The sequence below is a fragment of the Xenopus laevis genome, chromosome 3L (assembly GCF_017654675.1).
Source record: "Xenopus laevis strain J_2021 chromosome 3L, Xenopus_laevis_v10.1, whole genome shotgun sequence".
Lineage (NCBI taxonomy): Eukaryota > Metazoa > Chordata > Amphibia > Anura > Pipidae > Xenopus > Xenopus laevis.
Genome location: NC_054375.1, coordinates 128303706 through 128319451, shown reverse-complemented (window position 1 = coordinate 128319451; position 15746 = coordinate 128303706). Strand labels below are relative to the sequence as shown.

At 40.1% G+C, this 15746-nt stretch overlaps 1 protein-coding gene across 1 annotated transcript in view; it reads right to left on the bottom strand.

The window, feature by feature from the left end:
* The window catches only part of tet3.L (tet methylcytosine dioxygenase 3 L homeolog), a 79269-nt gene extending 64966 nt beyond the window's left edge, over positions 1–14303 (bottom strand). Inside the window, exons 1-2 of the mRNA XM_018253379.2 lie at positions 12843–14303; positions 12408–12492 (exon numbers count right to left, since the gene is read on the bottom strand). The gene's annotated coding sequence lies outside the window, so the exon portion shown is untranslated. The remainder of the gene's footprint in view (positions 1–12407; positions 12493–12842) is intronic.
* Positions 14304–15746: the final 1443 nt, after the last annotated feature.

Sequence of the window (15746 nt, the reverse complement as noted above, 5' to 3'; positions counted from 1 at the left end):
AAGGATTTACAGCAAATAGTACGATCGAACGATTAAATCCTTCGATTCAAAGGATTTTAATCCATCGATCAAACGATTTTCTTCGACCAAAAAATTGCTAGGAAGCCTATGGGGACCTTCCCCATAGGCTAACATTGCACTTCAGGAGGTTTTAGGTGGCAAAGTAGCCTGGGGGTCGAAGTTTTTTTTAAAGTGAAAGTACTTCGATTATCGAATGGTCGAATAGTCGAACGATTTTTAGTTCGAATCGTTCGATTCGAAGTCGAAGTAGCCAATTCGATGGTCGAAGTAGCCAAAAAAACATTTCGAAATTCGATGTTTTTTTTATTCTATTCCTTCACTCGAGCAAAGTAAATGGGCCCCTTATTTGTGGTGCCGACCCCGTGCTGGGGTTTACTGCTGGCTCAGCTTCTCTGAAAAAGTGCATTCCCACAATCCAGATATGTCAGGTGTTAGTCTTTAATGGGTTGTTCACCTTCCAGCACTTTTTTCAGTTTAGTTTTTAAATTTTAGTGCACCGGAAATCACTTTCTATATGTGACAGTATTGAAGTGTAAAGTTTCATTTTCACCTTATGACTGGCACTGTTCTAAATTGATACATTTAGTTGATACATTTCTTATCTTTGTCCCTGCTGAGCAGATTCTCTAGGTTGCATTAAAGGCAGCTGTTAGAATTGATACAAAAGTTGCTAATACTCCAGAGATTCTGCGGAGAAATGTATCAACTAATGACGCAATTTGTAACACTTAAGAATCTGCTCCTGGATTACTGAGCTGAAAAAGGAAGAAAAAAAGCATTTGGAAGCAAACAGTTCAACTTCCAAACACCTTTTTCAGTTCAGATGTTTTCAGATTCAGTTCACCAGAAATAAAGACTTTTTTTTCAATTAGTTTGAATCCATTTTTCCAAAATCTGGTTTAAAGTGTAATGTTCCCGCCCTCTGGAGTTTCAGTTTGGCAGCTCAGTAATTCAGGTCCAGATTCTGAATTGTTACAATAGTTTAATATTTGACAGATGCTGCTGAGAAAGGTATCAACTAATATAGCAAATTGTATCAAGTCTAATTGAATTCAGGGATTCTGCTCAGCAGGGACAAAGATAAGAAATGTATCAACTACATGAATCAATTTAGATTTACAGAGTCAGTGCCTATCTCCCAGAGCTGCTTCAGAAAGACATAAGAAGTAGTGATGAGTGGGCTGGCCCGATACCTGTGGGACCGGCACCCCAGCCAGTATTTAGTGGGCTGATTGGGCCTCTATGTACCTGAAATGCCAGGGCCTATTTTAATTCTCAGTCTAGACCTGTACATAGCTATAGCCAGTCACTCAATACAGTTATATTACAGACAAGCATAATAAGTTTAGAGGTATAAGTGTTACGGATATAGTTTTGAGCAGCACCCATAAATAAGAGAGAGCATTTTGACAGCAGAATATAGGAGAGAATGTTGAGGGGATAGGTGGTTGGAAGGCCATTTAGAACGAGGGTGCAATAATCTAAGTGCGCAGAATGGAGACCAATCTAAGTTGATGTGTGTCTGGCAACTGTAAGTAGTAATATAGGTGGGTTGATATTAAAAGAAAACTGTACCCCCCAAAATGAATACTTGAGCAACAGATAGTTTATATCAAATTAAGTGGCATATTAAAGAATCTTAACAAACTGGTCTATATATTTAAGTAAATATTGCCCTTTTACATCTCTTGCCTTGAACCCCCATTTTGTGATGGTCTGTGTGCTGCCTTAGAGATCACCTGACGAGAAATACTACAACTCTAACTGTAACAGGAAGAAGTGTGGAAGCAAAAGACACAACTGTCTGTTAATTGGCTCATGTGACCTAACATGTATGGTAAGTTTGTGTGCACTGTGAATCGTGCAATTCCAGGGGGCGGCCCTTATTTTTTAAAACGGCAGTTTTCTATGTATGATTACCCAATGGCACATACTACTAGAAAAGTATATTATTATAGAAATGGTTTATTTACATGAAGTAGGGTTTCACCGGCTAGGCCGATAAAACACCAGCCGGGTGCCAACCCTACATGGACATATACAAAACTATGTCCAGCCCTTATAACTGTATCACCCGACTCTCAAAAGCTAGAGGGCACCTGTCCCACATGCCCTGGATTATTAAAATGTGAAATTTATTAGTCATACAAAATCTCTAAAATACTGGCCAGCCATGTAACACAATGAATACATTAACAATAAATATGCATATATAACTGTTTTTATGCATATTTATTCTTAATTTATTCATTGTGTTTCCTGGCCGGCCAGTGTTTGAGATTTTGTATGACGAATAAATTGCACATTTTAATTTACTGTCTTGGTAATCCACCTTCTATCTATTTTTTTCTAATATCTAATTAGTATTGTTGCTAATAACTCCATGTGCCAGGGGGCACCAGGTCCTCTGCGGAAAACAGCTATGGGCAAGCCCTGATTTGGGGGGAGGGGAAGGCCTAACTAAGGAGGCAAAGTTTTAGGGGTGACATGCCGCTCGCTTGCTGCATTAATAGGGGGATGCACCAGTTTTCAAATCTCCTGTCCTCAGTGTAACTACGGAGTCTCCCTGTAAAGTGATTTGTGGGGTGTGCATGCGCATGTGTAGCAGGGAAGGGGGCTGCAGGCTGGGTATGTGATTGCTGATCTAGGGGCCCGGGGGGGTCACTGTTCAAGCCAGTGTTTATGCACCTGTGAAAGGCAAGTCGTTTTCTACTGGGCAACAGTGGTTGTCAAAACATCCCTCTACCGTTGGCCTAAAGAACTCAAGAAACAGATCAGTTATTAAAACCATTATGCACATGGATAAGTCTATACTGAGAAACTCATTTAGGATTAGTAGGCCACCCTACTGCTGGGGGAGGTGTGAGGGTTCTGACAAAGAATGAATAGCACTTAATTACATGCAAGATAAAGCTTGTCAGCTGGGTGCAGAGGTCAGGGGAGACAGATCAGTTGGTTTGGAGCAATCTGGGTAACAGTTGATGGAGCACAGAAATCTACTAGGCAAGGGCCATTCCATGGAAGCCAACAAGGCTTTCATAGACATCATGCAGCTCCTCCCCACAAAAAGTATTAAAGGGAAGTATTTTCTGCTGCAGTAAACAGATTAAGAAATATAGAATGAAAACTTTTACTTCACTGCAGAAACAGTTACTATGACTTTCAGCTTTGCATGATGAAGAGGATCCAATTCCTGTACTCATGTGACCATTGTTATTTCCTTTCTGGCACACAACAAAGCCCTGTCTTGCTTTATGGCAGACATTGTTGAACCAGCGTCCCATAGGTCAAAGCAGCATCAAATACTCTTTATCCGAAAGGCTCATTAACATTTACTACATTGCTGCTTGGGATGCTGGTGGTTGATGTAACAATACAGACTGATATCACACGTGGCTCTTTTCAGATGGCTGCGTCTCACACAGACTTGAATGAAAGACACATGAATGTGCCGGGAGACCATTTTCAGGCTGAAAAGCACCACTGCTGGTATTTTCATGGATTTTACATTTTATTTGGGCAAATAAAGTGAGAACACGCCTATCCACCCACTGTTCAGTAAGAACTAGCGAGTACATCTTCTGCCTTTCCATCTCACATGGGCGGATTTGTGGCCTGATCATTTCCAAACTGAAATCTGTCCTATATGAATGGTGTGGCCGCTGACCAAGGTCCAGAATGGGGCAGATAGGCATTATTCCATTGGCAGAGAAAACACGATGGGGTAATTCACAAAATTGTTGGTAAAATGTTCCAACTTATTCTCAGACCATCAGTTTTCCAGCTCTACCAATAATTTTCCAAAAATGTTGTTAAAAATTAGGGTTGGTTCTTTTTGTATCGTATGTACGACCTTTTTGAGAATTCGTCATACCCACAACATTTATACAAACATTTTTCCCGCGAAAATGTATCCCCCATAACAAAAATGTTGGAGAAAATGTTGATGGATTATTTTGGCTAAAAACACCAAAAAATGTAAGTGTTTTAAAGTAATGAATATATCATGTAGTGTTGTCCTGCACTGGTAAAACTGATGTTTGCTTCAGAAACACTACTATAATTCAATTAAGCTGCTGAGTAGCAATGGTGGAAATTGAAAAAAGTCTATATGGCACAGGTTAAATAGTGGATAACAGATAACACCATTATGTTCTACAGAGCTTATCTGCTGTGTAACTTGAGCCTTTTCTCCTGTGAAACGCTGCTCCCATTGCTACACAGCAGCTTATATATATATATATATATATATATATATATATATATATATATATATATATATATATATATATATATAAAAACAATAGTAGTGTTTCTGAAGCAAACACAGCAGTTTTACCAGTGCAGGGCAACACTGCTTTATATTTTTATTACTTTAAAACTATTTCATTTTTTGATGTTACTGTTCCTTTAAGTCTGTAAAGAGAAAACATTTTTGGCGCATAAACGAGAGTTTCACAGCCCAATTCAGACAAATCCATATTTATACCTGTGAGTTTGTAGCACTTTTTACAGTTTGGCGACGGACACTTTAAGAACTGTGTTTTTATCGACACTTTTGTGAATTCCTCCCTATGTGTAATGTGGGACAAGACATTTTGCCCATCACTGCCATCAGTTGGAAAACGGCAACATTCAAAAGTCTCCATATTTCACTCCTTAATAATCTATGAGAAATGTGGGGCATGGTGCATATGCAGAAACAGCAAGAGTGGTGATTAGCTCAGAAATGCTCAGAAGTGAAGGATGGCTTTACCACCTCCCCGCATTGTTTCCTCATAATAGGAACAGCACTTGAATGGGATAAGGTGGCTTAGATGAGGCAAAGTAAAGTGATATACAGCATTGAATTTATAACCACTATAAATGAAAGAACTATAAGCCTTGAAAGCAACAGCTCTATTTGTATATACAGTATGTATGTATAACTTTATTCGTAAAGCGCTGTAAAGTGCATAAAAGTACAATATATATATAAAAGTATACATGGGGGGGACAAATCAAATAATAAATAATAATAAATATATACAGAATCATAGGACAAAGAGCTTAAGTGCTGTGTGGTAAGAGACATAGTGGGAAGGAGGTCCCTGCCCCGTAGAGCTTACAGTCAAGTGGATGGGAGGCTAACATACAGGCACAAATTGGAAATGTAAAAGTGCACAAGGTAAGGCATAGTCAGTACGGACAGGACTAGGCTAATGTTCTAGTGGTCCAAAGGGTAGGCTCTTAAGTTTTTTCTTGAAGAGATTAAGAGAGGATTCCTTACGGAGGAATTCAGGGATGGAATTCCAGAGGGAAGGAGAAGCAAGATAGAAGGGTTTGAGATGAGGGATGGCAGTGGATGTGGATGGTGTGAAGAGAAGGAGGCTCTGAGAAGAGCGGAGAAGACGACCAGGAACGTATAGTGAGACAAGAGAAGAATTTTATTTGGGGTTGAGCAGGTTCTCTTTTAGGAAAGAGCAGAAGGATCCTGGTAGCAGAGGGAGGGGAAAGATTGGAGGGGAGAGAGATGGGAGTCAGGAAGACCAGTTAGGAGGAGATTGCAACAGTCTAAACAGGATAAGAAAAAGGCATGGATTAGTGTTCTGGCTGTAGTTTGGGAAAGAAACGGGCGTATCTTGGCTATATTGCGGAGGAAGAAACGTATTATTAATATGATTAGAGAAGGAGAGGGACTGGTCAAAGGTGACCCCTAAGCAGCGTGCGAAGTTAAACGGGTTTATAGTCATGCCATTAATAGTAATGGTGAAAGGAAGAGAAGGGCTAGGTTTGGGTGGAAAGACCATGAGCTCAATCTTGGCCAAGTTGAACTTGAGGTGGCGTTGGTTCATCCAGGAAGAGATAGCTATTAGGCAGTCTGCTATCTGGGTTTGAACGTCAGAGGTTAGTAAGGCAGTGTCTAAATATATCTGAATGTAATTGGCATAAAGGGGATATTTAAGGCCAAATGAAGATTATAAGGTCTCCTAAAGAGAGAGTGTACAAGAACAACAATAGAGGACCAAGTACAGAACCTATTTACCTGCCCCAGCCCACAGAACATTACTCTCAACTTTGTTCCTTGAGCATCCCAGACTTGAATATGATATCTAGGAAGCAACCTAATTTTTACTGCTTATGACTGCAGTTCACATTACTAATCGTATCTACACCAGTGCTGGCCAGTTGGAGGCTTCCTTGGCTGGATGTAGCCCTACAAGTGATTTTTATGCCTTCGACTTTGTGTTAGTGACTCACTACTTTTCCTTTATGATCAGAAGTCTGATCGGTCACTGAAGGAGGCTTCTAAACTTTTTTATTTTAGCCCAGAGTTGATCTTCTCCAGCCAAGTCCAACTATTTCCGATCCTTCAGACATTAGCACTTCAGGTACATCTTTCAGTAACCAAGTTCAAATCCGAGACCTCGCATTTCTGACAGAAACTGATGTGACTTTGCCTTTAACAACCATTTAGTCTTGAGCAGAGTAATGAAGCCCTAATGTCTTACAATTACATTAATTTATCCGCTTTAGCATTTAACCTTCCAGAGAACAGTCTAGATCTCATCAGATAGTAACGGATTTGTGCTTTGTGCAGTCCATGGGATTCTTAGGTTTCCTCCAGCATCACAATTGAAATCATGAATGGTCCAGGGTTCTTTGCTACCATACGTTAGGACTGGGAAAATGATAGACTTGACAAAAGTTTGTTCTTTAAATATCTTGTCCAGATGTACCATAGGTCACTTTTGCAATCACCAACGTGTAGGCCAAGAACTGAACCACAACTTTGCTGCCTTTACTATTTGCACTTGGTTTGTGCAGCAAGTACATGTGTCCGTAGTATGGAACTTTGCTCACTTCTGACTGTCACAAACAAGAGATTAAGTCGTCTTAATGTTCAGTCGTGATAGTACAGGCAGCACAGCTGGACTTGTTCAGGTTTCTCCTAACAACACAGATGGCAGCCTCTGTGCAACATGAAGACACATCTGTGCTGTTGATGATAATGACAATCAGTCAACTAACTCCTCCATATTGATGTATTTAATGCACAGGCATTTAAGAGGAAGTATTTTCCATATTTACACCTCTTCTGTGTTGCCTGTCCTCTCAGTTGATTGTCCTCTCTGATATAAAAGCTAGGAGGAGGATGCTAAGATATGCCAGTTCTCTTGCCGTGACAACAACATCCCGTTTTATTCTAGAAGATTATTATCCAATAAAACACAGAAGATATTTTTATACACAGGCTTTTTTTAGTCTCATGTTGCATACGGATGTAATGTGCCTATTAATAAAACTTGCCAACAATACTGCAAAAGCGAGATTTTACAGAAACATCTGTGAATGTCACAGCCTCCTCCATCTCACAGAAGCTATGTGATCCTTAAGGACAGGGACTTCTAACTGCTAATTTAGGGGAGGCAAGTATGCCCTATTCCAATAGACTGCAACCATCATTCACTTCACTGATTTTTAATTACATTTGGCATGCACATGTTGCTTTATACTTTTATAAGCAGTTGTTAGATGCAGTGGTCTGGTCCTCCAAAGGAACCACCAGAGTGGGGAAAAAGCATAAGGGCGACCCACCCATAATACCTGCTCAGAAACTCTTCTCTCAGCCTCTCTCTACCCCTTGCTGCTTGGCAACCCTCCTCCCACTCCCCTAACGGTTGACTGGCAACACTCAACTCACCTGCTCGCTGCCTCTTTTTTCAACCACCTCTTTCCCCTTCCCAATCAAAAACTAAGAACTAAAAGCAGGGCTGGAAATAGAGGGTCTCCGCACCTCCCAGTTCCAACCTCTGGGCCTGCCAGAGAACCTGATATCAAGGGACCACTCAACAGTTAGGTGGAAAAAACACAAAAATGTGAAATATATATTAAATTATGGCGGAAATAAACATTTGAAGGAAATTGTCATTGGCTGGGGCCCACCAGGAGATCCTTTGGTACTCTAGCAGGCCTGCCTGATAAGAGTCCTGCAGCGGGTCGGGTACCCGCTGCGGTACCCTGTGGGTTGAAGTTCCGGGTGCGGGTATAGACGCGGGTCTGCAGGTCGGGCCGTGGGTCTTCTTAATAGCTATATTTACTCCTTTTTTTCTGGCCACGTTTACGATAATGTCACTTCTGGTTTACAATGACAGCACTTCCTGATTCTTGATCGTCAGCGGGTCGCGGATAAGGTACTTGTGGGTCGGGTAGCGGGTAAAAATGCGGTTTGCGGGTACGGGTTGCGGATTGCAGGTACGGGTCGGGTACGGGTCCCAAAAATCTCCCCGAATCTGACCGTGTCTGTATGTTTTGTCTTTGCCAAATTTCCCAGTGAAAAACACTGCAAAATATCCCAGTGTGACTTTTACAAAGTTGTCCCTTTAAATTGACATTGGCCATTCAGGTTACAGTAGCAGCAGGGACTGAATCCCGAGGCCATTGTATCCTTATCTATGCAGATGCACATCATATAATGAATGATAAGATCTAAAGCAGATAATCTGTGTTTAATTACCATCCTTCCCTTTTCTGTTCACAGTCGTGTTGCCTCAAAACATCAAAGCACTGCGCATGGATAAAAACAACAAATTGCAAGAGGCTTGATCACAACAGACATTAAGTGTTTTATAGCTCAGTCCAGATGATAACATCACTAAGGGAACTCTCAGATCTTTATCACCTCTCAGTAACTTCCATGGACCCCGGTCAGACTCTTAAAAAGGATAGCCATTATCCGGAAACCTGTTATCCAGAAAGCCCTGAAATCTGGGAATGGTGTTTCAACCCACTGTGAGTAGCGAGTTTTTATATGGATGCAATCATCCCCTTGCCATAGCCATATAAGTTCAGCCCCATTCAGTGATATAACATGAAGGAAACAGGTTTCAGGTAGAATCTCTGTGCAGTGTGGTCAGACTGCTGTTAGAAATAGAGCTACAATCTCAGCCACAAAGCATGACAGAACTGCTGTGCTTCCTTTTAAGCACAAGTGAAATATTTTCAAAACATACAATAGCTACAAAAAAAACCAAAACCCTAAAAACCTGCCCTGTAGATGTTACAAGCTAATATAAGGTATTTACACCAATGACAAGAGAAACAAGACACCAGGTCATACCACCAGGTCATCCAATATAATTATTAAAAGTGTGTTTATTTAATGTGCAAAAATCCGCACAATCCAACAGGATAGGACAGGAATTCCTAGCATTGATGCCGTGTTCTACACCTTTTGCTGGATTTTAGATCTGACACAGAGGGCAGGAGCCCCCACAATGAAAGTTCTCTATAAGTGAGCACTAAGGGTGAGCTTTTGCTCTCATGTCCATGGTCTACATTAACAACCCTTGTGTCTTTATTTATATCAAATATGGAATGTCATTCAAGATCCTAGTTACATCCACATGTTACACTGCTGCTTATAACGTGACCATTTTAATTGCTCCTCTCTGTTTCTACACAATTACATGTCCAACGCCCACATCTATTTGCCAGAAGCACAAATTGAAACTGTCTAAATGGGACCAAAGTTGAAGATAGCTTGCGATGTTGGCCAAGCAGTGGGACATATGTCATGCTTCCAAAAACATTGTTCAGTTTAATTGTTTTTAGATTGTTCAGAAAAAAAAAAAAATTATATATATAGGCAGGTTTAAAAATCCCGTCGGATTGCACCTGTTCCATGATACGGTCCTCGACCTGACCTCCCGTATTCTGCTCAATGTGATGCAATCTTTGGACCCTAGGCCCACGATCAGGTCAGCATATCAGGGAGAGATCCGCTCGTTTGGCGACCTCGCTAAACGAGCGGATCTCCGTATGTATGGCCATCTTAAATGTTATCAATTTACAATAGTTACAGGGTCGGTGACCCAGAGCAGCTTCAGAAAGATACAAGAAGGTAAAAATGTAACTTTACATTTCAATATTATAATAATGGTCACAGATAGAAAACAGAAAGTCTATTCCTGGTGAAGTATGAGAATAAAATAATGGGAAAAAAGTGTTGTAAGGTGAACAACCCCTTTAAAATATTGCTTTGTCACACACATCACGAGTGCCTTACTTCCCCTTTAAAGGCCACTATCTTTTAATTTATAACTTCTTTTACTGGTATTTGTAATATTTAGAAGCTCACAGCAGATTCTATTAACGGTATTATGGACTTCTTTTCCCTTTTTAATGTCTTCTATTGTGTTATAAAATAGAAATGTCAAATTGTCATGTCAGGACTCGCCGCTTGAGTTTTACCTCTTTATAGCATCTGACTTGCCATTTAGCCGATGTGAGTTGGGTAGATGTGATGATGTTCCTCCACGACTCCAGGATCCCCCAGAATTCTAATAAAAATATAATGCAGTGTTGCCCTGCACTGGTAAAACTGCTGTGCTTGCTTCAGAAACACTACTATTGTTTATATAAATAAGCTGCTGTGTAGCAATGGGGGCAGCCATTCAAAGGAGAAAAAGCTCCGGTTACACAGCAGATAAGCTCTGTAGGACATAATGGTGTTATCTGTTATCCACTATTTAACCTGTGCCATATAGACTTTTTTCAATTTCCGCCATTGCTACACAGCAGCTTAATTGAATTATAGTAGTGTTTCTGAAGCAAGCAGATCAGTTTTACCAGTGCAGGGCAACACTACATGATATTTGCATTACTTTTAAGGACCAGTAACATAAATTATTTTTTTTTTAAAAATAAGTTTTTACATAACAAAAAAAAAAACAAGACACATTTAACTTTAAATTCGCAAAGTCTTTATTAAGAAATAACTTACCAATACTCCGCTTGCGCTCCTCTTCAGAAAAGGCGACAGGGTGACTATCCATCGTGCGGCGCTCGATTTCTTCTATAAGGAAAGCAGGGAGGAGAAATCAATCGGCACACAATGGATCGTCACCCTGTTGCCTTTTCTGAAGAGCAGCGCAAGCGGAGTATCAGTAAGTTATTTCTTGAAAAAGACTTTGCGAATTTAAAGTTAAATGCGTCTTGGTGGGTTTTTTTTCGTTCTGTAAAAACATTTTTTTTATGTTACTGATCCTTTAAAACACTTACATTTTCTGGTGTTACTGTTCCTTTAACTCCCACACACACACTTTATTACCGTAAAACACACGCTAATTGTGATAAGTAGGTTCTGAGGGAGGCAGCAATGGCAGACAATTCTATTTGCACAGTTATGGGATCCAGGGGCAGCGCCCTGAGGCCTTGCGATCCTAGTGCCGCGATCCGCGCGCAAGCACAGGAACGCCGACTTCCTACTGCAGCTGGGCGGCACGCCGTCCCTAAAACTTCGCCACCCTAGGCCCGGCCCTTTGTGGCCTCGCCACAAATCCGGGCCTGATAGGATCCCCAGAATATATATTTGAGGCCCACTGACTTCTCAAGTCCTTTGTGTCATAGTTTCCATGTATTTAAATATAGATTCTAATTAGAGTTTTTTTTCCTCTGTGATACAGGAATCAATATTACTTCACCTGATTTTAAAGTTTTTCCTCATTTTACATTGTTTTTTTTTTGTGGTCCAACCTATATATCTTATTATTTATAAAACATTTTCCTGATTTTACATTTTACACAATTTTTTTTTCTAGCCCCCTGAAAAACGTTAATTATGGGTTCTACGATACATGGAACAATATAGTCTGACAATTCAGTTAAAAAAAAGTTTGAATTGCCAATTCATTGACCTTTGTGGGCACAAAACTACCAAGGCAGGGAGAGATAGGGGCTGCAACTTGCTGTAAATGCAATTGTGACCCAATAGGAGGACTAGAGGCCAGACAAATGGCTTGTACTAAAGAACTGGAGGAAGGTGTCGCTAACACTTTACTTTCCGAATCAGTCCCATTGGTGAGGTCAGAGTGTTGGGTCATATGCTGGTTGATAGGATTGTGATGGAATCAACAAGTATTTGGGCAGATATTTCCTTGTTCCCCTTTTCTAGTGGACTTCACTTCTGCAGGGTGCTGTGCAAATACATAAACAAAGGGCTATCTGGTAGCCAAGGAGACTAATTGTAGCTATTATTTCATGGCCGACTGCCCTTTTGTTCACTTTAACGACTAGTATAGGAGCACCATATATTTATCTTTCCCGAAGCTCAACTATGCAATCATTTCCAAGCCTGCTGGCTACACTGCTAAAGAAAGCCTAAACTACACAAGCCAATGATAAAATGAAAGAGCCATGTATAAACAGGTGTACAAAATGCATAAACTAGCACAAGTATCTGATTCCTCTTTTTTCTAGGCACTTAAAAGTGGCAAAACCAGACCCACAACTGCTGCACATAACTATCCAAACAGGACACCCATGTACAGCGACAGGTCATCTGGAACTCTCATACAGGTACGTTCACTGCATTTCCCCTGAAGACTTTAATGCACTGGACTCACCTTTCTCGTACTGTCAGCAAACATGCTGGCTGGTGGTTTATGTTTAGGGTGAACAGGTAAAAACTTCGGATATTAATCCAGTGACCTACAAAAGAAGGACAAGCTTAGTACCTAGTAACAAAGCAGAAAAGCTCTCTGACATGGCTGGAAATCTATAGAGATTGCATTTTGCTCAGTTTTTCAAAGTACAGTGGAATTTATAAAACAGATCAACTGTGACAGATGTCACATGGTCTTATTATATCTGGTGGTATCTGCAAATCTGTCCCTGTATTGGGCCTGACCCATTGATTCCAGGCCAACATGGTGAGACAGACCGTCCCATCCATGCACCTGTAAGTATAGCCCAATTCAGCTCATTGGACCAAATTATTTAGTAGTAACCACCACAATAACTTGTCTTCCTCATGCCAAACGCATAGATCTCAGGCATACCTGCTCATTTACGACCATATTTTGACCTCCTCCTCTTCGGTCGGTGTTTGCTGGAAGTCATAGCTGAAACCACTGCTGGACAACATGGACAAAACAATAATTACTTATTTATTCCTTCAAAGATGGGGCTCACGTCACCTCCTAAACCTGTTCACTGGAAGAGAGCCCACAATTATTGAGGTTGTTTTGATCAATATATTTCTCCCTAAAAATGTCAAAATCTTCTACGTCAACCCTAAATCAAAAAGCACTGGAGAAGAAAAAATAAAAACTTAAGTAGTAAAGTTACAATAGTCTTAAACATGACTAACCCACTGAATCCAGTACAACACTGTATAATTTGGCCACACACAATAGGCTGAAGAATTCCAGGAGAAGAAAGCGCCCAAGAGGACATGGTGCTATAAACAACTGCAAGTGCTTTAAACATTTTTTAAAAAAAAAAAAACATATCTTTTACAGACCATAAAAGATAGTCAGCAAAGGGATTTGTGATGCCCTAAATGGGAGCAGAAACATGTTTATTAGAGAAGATTCGCAACACATTTATTTGACCTCTTGCAAATAATTGTTCATCTTAAAATCAATAGCAAAGGTCTCAAACCCTATAAAATAGGGGCAAATTCTGACAATGGCAAAGAAACCATTTATTCCTCTGAAGTCCCAAGTGACATTGTTGAAACTTTTGCCAAATCAACAGTTATTAAACATGATGGAACCAGTCAAAGCTACTAGTTATCAAGCTTCAATAACGGTTAGGCAATAAAAGAAAATGCCACATAGATAAATGCTCCTATACGGTAATTTAAGATGCAATTTTCAAGCTCACTCGACAGTCCACACTTGAGCAGTACAACCAGGATCATTTAATTTGGGAGGGTTCAGTTGCCATGTTTTTTGTTACAGGCCCTGATGGTGTTTTCTGAAATATATTCTGGAATGCAAAGGCTGGAACCACTATCCATATCACTTACATTCCAGACCCAGGACTTTGATTATTATGTTTAATATCCATGGCTTCCAAGGAACATTGGGGCTTTGGGCTCAGGAATTGATTCAGAATGTAAATGGAACCTAAAGACCTATTTATTATACAGATTGATATTTTACATTTGAATCCTAAATTTCATTACATTTGAGACAGGCACTGTAGGATTAAATGACAACGTGGAGATTATGGTTAATACACCTCATTCCAGAATATGAAATTACATTTATAAGCAATGAGTCTGTAATTACATTTAACCGAAGTCGTCATCCTGTATTGGTATTTCTGTCCTGCTTGACCTAGCAACCCTAGTATAGCGGAATAGAAATCCTTAGCTTTCATCTTAATTTTGCAACAAAAGGAATTGCCAAAACCACTGCTTCCTCAATCACCATTTATTCTATAAAATATGAAAAAAAACCGTGGCAAAAGAAAGTCTTTGTAGTATAGTTAAAGGGATCCTGTCATCGGAAAACATGTTTTTTTCAAAACGCATCAGTTAATAGTGCTACTCCAGCAGAATTCTGCACTGAAATCCATTTCTCAAAAGAGCAAACAGATTTTTTGTATATTCAATTTTGAAATCTGACATGGGGCTAGACATATTGTCAATTTCCCAGCTGCCCCTGGTCATGTGACTTGTGCCTGCACTTTAGGAGAGAAATGCTTTCTGGCAGGCTGCTGTTTATCCTTCTCAATGTAACTGAAGGAGTCTCAGTGAGACATGGGTTTTTACTATTGAGTGTTGTTCTTAGATCTGCCAGGCAGCTGTTATCTTGTGTTAGGGAGCTGCTATCTGGTTACCTTCCCATTGTTCTTTTGTTTGGCTGCTGGGGGGGAAAAGGAGGGGGTGATATCACTCCAACTTGCAGTACAGCAGTAAAGAGTGATTGAAGTTTATCAGAGCACAAGTCACATGACTTGGGGCAGCTGGGAAATTGACAATATGTCTAGCCCCATGTCAGATTTCAAAATTGAATAAAAAAAAATCTGTTTGCTCTTTTGAGAAATGGATTTCAGTGCCGAATTCTGCCGAGAAGCACTATTAACTGATTCATTTTGAAAAATTTTTTTTTCCCATGACAGTATCCCTTTAATTTAAAACAAATGAGGGGACTCAGGCCAGGTTACCAAATGTTTGTCTGATTCATTCACATAGATGGTGGACAGAACTGAGCAGATCCAAACATATGGCACAATGATCCAACCACACAGGAAGTCTATGTAGTGTACGTACTATTCTAGAAAGCAACATTCCGGTCACGGGCCTCCAGTGATAAACCCTTCACTTCACCTTTAACAACACCATCAGTAATAAAGGTTTTGTCATCATGTGTTCATTTAAAAAAAAAAAAGACATGCAGATTTCTGATGCCACCTCCCAAAAGTCTTCCCTGGATAACATTCATTTTTTTCTCCAAAGGTTCATTTTGTTCTCTCATGGGGAAAGAAAAGAATCTATCCTGTGAAATTAGAAAAAAAAAAATCTAAATGCATGTGCAACCCTGCGCGGTGCAACTCCTTCTCTTTTATTTTGCCCCTTTGCCTCAATAAATCCCATCTAAAACAAATTCAATATCTGTATAAGAATTTTCATACTGCCGACATTATCAGGTGGTCAAGACACCACTCTCATCCTGGTAAAAGACCACAAATTAATCTATGGACATACTGTATGATGGCAGCAGTAGATGTAGCATAAAACACTTCACCAAAAACGTCACTGCAGAATTTCTGTGCTAAATGAGCTTCAGGCACCGCATTTCATATAGCGGATTATGGGAAGTGGGAATTGGTTGAGTTAGGCAATGTCAGTCTTGGGCTATAAGAAATCTATTGTAGTCCTCAGATACAGATAGCAAGGTTGCACAATTGACTTCACGCAGACGGTTATGAACTCACAAACAAAAGCTCTT